The sequence below is a fragment of the Carex rostrata genome, chromosome 9 (assembly GCF_964058835.1).
Source record: "Carex rostrata chromosome 9, lpCarRost1.2, whole genome shotgun sequence".
In the NCBI taxonomy this organism is placed as follows: Eukaryota; Viridiplantae; Streptophyta; class Magnoliopsida; order Poales; family Cyperaceae; genus Carex; species Carex rostrata.
In genome coordinates this window covers 13,535,775-13,539,508 of record NC_135926.1, presented here as the reverse complement: position 1 = coordinate 13,539,508, position 3,734 = coordinate 13,535,775, and the positions used below count along the sequence as shown (strand labels likewise).

The following is a 3,734-nucleotide window of genomic DNA, read 5'->3' as shown; positions in this document are numbered from 1 at the left end:
CCATTACAATTACAAACAACAATCAAAAGTAGTTGTACCGTTCTTTTTCAGCCGTACCGTGTGGTATGCTCTCTAGATCTAGTCATACGGTTCACTACTTCTCTTCACTTGAACCAGTGTTGTTTATACTTTGCTTCCTAAACAACAGGTGGTAGTGGTACCAATGCCACTTTTTATAAATAAAATGCAAAAATAACAATTACAGACTAGTCCTAAATTTAACTACAGTTCACATCAATTTTCATTTTTGATCATCTTAATTATGTCCTCCAAGAACACCCGCAAGTTCCTCTCCGACGACCCCCCTTCAGCCACCGCTACCCTCGCCCGCTCCTTCCAATATGCAGACATCTCTCTAACCTTCTCTGCGCTCTCACCATCCCCCATGACGGCCTCAAGACACCGTTTCAACTCCTTCCCTTCTATCACCCCGTCTTCGCCCTTCTCCCCTCTTACCCCGATCCCCCACTCCTCTATCAGCCATGCATTCGTCAATTGGTCTGTCCATTGCGGCACAGCAACTGCCGGTACACCACATGCCAGGGCTTCAAGCGTCGAGTTCCATCCACAGTGTGTTACAAAGCAACCGACCGAAGGGTGCCGTAATACATCCATTTGGTGGCACCATTCCACCACTAAACCATCAGTTGCCGAAGCCAACTTGTCAAAATCAAACCCTTCGATATCTCGGTTATCCTTTCTTACAATCCATAGGTACGGCCAGCCGGCCTCTTTCAAACAGCGGGATATCTCCTCTAGTTGCTGCTTGCTCATCATCGAGTAGGTGCCAAAAGAGATGTACACCACAGATTTTTCTGGTTTTGTGCTGAGCCATTCAAGATAGACTTTATTATCCGTTTGGATTAAATCTTTGAATTCATCTTCGTCTTCCTTGTTAGAAAACAACATCGGTCCGACACAAATTAGGTCCAGTATTTTCTCCATTGATCTGATTGTGTCGGACTCTAGCTCGTCGAATGAGTTCACCAAAACCTTCGGCTTCACCCCATCAGCCGATTCCTTCTCTAGTACTTCAATTGTATTTTCCAGCATACCAAGCACCTGGTAGTATGGACTGTCTTCGTTGGTCATGGTAGCAAAGGAAGGCAGGTCTCTGATTTTAAGAGCAGGCAAACATGGAAACTTGATCTCTGCCATTGGATCATTTGCAACTGAGATGATTGTATCCTTATAACCACGAAAAAAGTAGTAGTATATTGCAAGAACCGTTGCCGGTTGTATCCAAAATTGAATGCCTGGGATGCCATGGGCCTTTGCTACATCAGGGACCCATGTCATGAGGATACTGTAAATTATATGTGTGACGGGTTGGCCATCTTGTTTAAACCGGTTGAGAACAGCCGAGAGGCTCTCTGATCCGACAGTTCTTGTTCTGGTCATGTAATCCTTCGGGTCATGCACATCTTTCTTGAATCCTTCGTCGTACCCATCAGAGTACGGGGCATAATAAATTTGACTGTCGTGAAATTCTTCATCTGGGGAGGACAGAGAAGAGCACAGTTTACGATGAGCTGATATTGCAGTTGAGACGGTGACTCGTGCACCGGTGTAATGCGCAATCTTTCTCGCTAGGTGGCGTGATGGGTTGATGTGGCTCTGCATTGGGTAAATTGCAATTAGGAAATGGTGCTGCGAACTTTCAGGGCAATTTTGTTCCATGGTTTTTGATTGATTAGTGGTAAAAGAAGGCTTATTAGATTGAATGAATTTGGAAGATATGAAACCGATCGATTACTGGTGGCTAGGTTGGGGTTGAATGAGCAAGCGGGGTGTGTGGTGATAATTTTCAACTTTTAATTGGATTAAAAAGTTTGGGACCGGATATATATAATAGGGACAAATTAATAAATGAGGCATTAAACCCAGAATTTGGAAAGGTTGAGGTTTAAAGTTTAAACTTATCTATTTGTTTACACCTGCACCAGGACTTTGGTAGATTCCTATTTGTTTAAACCTGGACTCGGTACATTAATTCCTATTTGCTCAAACCAGAATTTGGCATGCCTACAAGGCTACAACTACAAGTGTTTCTAAACTTATCTACTTGTTTAAAGTTTAAATCACAACTCTTCCCATGCCGTGCATTCTGGACCATATGCACAAATAGACCCTTGCTAGCCTAGGTCTCTTTTTTTTTGAAAGGTTGGTAGCAGCCACCAACTGTTGTTAGGTCTTTTTTAGAGAGAAATAAATGGCATTGGCCCGCGTCCTGGGCTCCTGGCCCAAAAATTCAAATATGTTGTTGGAGATAGCAAATTTTTAAATATTTTCCAACCCAATCAACGTCGCTAGCGGTTATGTAACCTTATCGTTTCACTAGCTAATAATTAAGATAGAAAAGTTATCATATATACTAGTTAAAATATAACGTTTTACTATACTATCATAAGTTTCACCAAGTCAAAAAATATAGTATATATTATGAGTTTATGACTATCACAGCTGCTTGCGTTGGACTTGTACATTTATTTTATTTTGAACTTGGAAATAGACACTCCGGTATTACAAAATATATATAGAGCGTATATACATCTCATGACTATTACAAAATTAATATAGATCAGACTAGCTATTATAAATTTTACACTCAATTTTTGAACCACTTTTGAAATTAAACTTTCTTATTGCATAATACATAGCTTGTATATATATTGTCGGACGCAAATACTGTAATAATTATCATTGCAGAATGCACCCTTAATTATTTAATTATTGTTTTGAAAATAAAAATTAGTCAGGGATCGAGTTGTTAAATTAAGAGCGAGAAGTTAATTTCTTGAGAATCAAGTATAATATTTCACGTGCATTATATATATATATATTATATACTTGCTGGTTAATCGCATGGGATATATATATATATATATATATATATGAGGTGGAATTAGATTTTCAAATTATAGAGATCACGTGTGAATGTAATGTAATTCACATGCCTTAATCCTTTCTTGTATTCCACGTTTGTTGATTTTTTTTCTATAGCTAGCTACCCTCTATATAATTCTTGGTCGCCAAGTTTTTCATAAAAAAAATTATCTGTGAAATGGATGATTAATTGTCACCCTACACAAGTTCAAAATTTTCTTCAAATATTACTTAATTACAAGTGATTCGGCGACCAAATGTTGACAAACATGAGACTATTCAAAAGAAGACAACAAAAAAATTATGATAATGTGAATTGGGTGTGACGTAACTAATCTTGAACGCTGAGTCATATATATGCATTACATCACGGATCTAGCTCACATTTCATTCAAAAATTTATTAAAAAACCGGATTCGAACTTGGAAACTCTAAGGTACGTTTGAATGAGAGCTAAAATAGTTAGAATAGTGAAATTTAAGAATAATAAATAAGAATAGAGAAAAAAATAGTGATTTTTAAATTAGTGTGAAAATGATGCTATTCGGATTAGTAAAATGTTATTTGAATTGTACGTACATTTAAAATAGTAAATAGTTATAACTGATAATTAATAGTGTTAACAATGTGTTAATTAAGAGGAAATATAGGTAAGTGAGGTCTTAAACGAATTGTCACAACGTGAAGATAACATAATATAGTGTCAATTTTGTCATTTCGGGAGTGTGTTGACGAAAATCCGAAAAAGAATAATTTTTTCCTCTCTCTTCACATTTTCGAATAGTAGTTATTCCAACATTTATAAGGAATAGAGAATAACAGCTATTCTAACTATTTTGAATAGCAAA

At 37.3% G+C, this 3,734-nt stretch overlaps 1 pseudogene; it reads right to left on the bottom strand.

The window, feature by feature from the left end:
* Nucleotides 1-234: 234 nt before the first annotated feature.
* Nucleotides 235-1,680, bottom strand: LOC144559981 (UDP-glycosyltransferase 75C1 pseudogene; annotated as a pseudogene).
* Between the last annotated feature and the right edge of the window lie 2,054 nt (nt 1,681-3,734).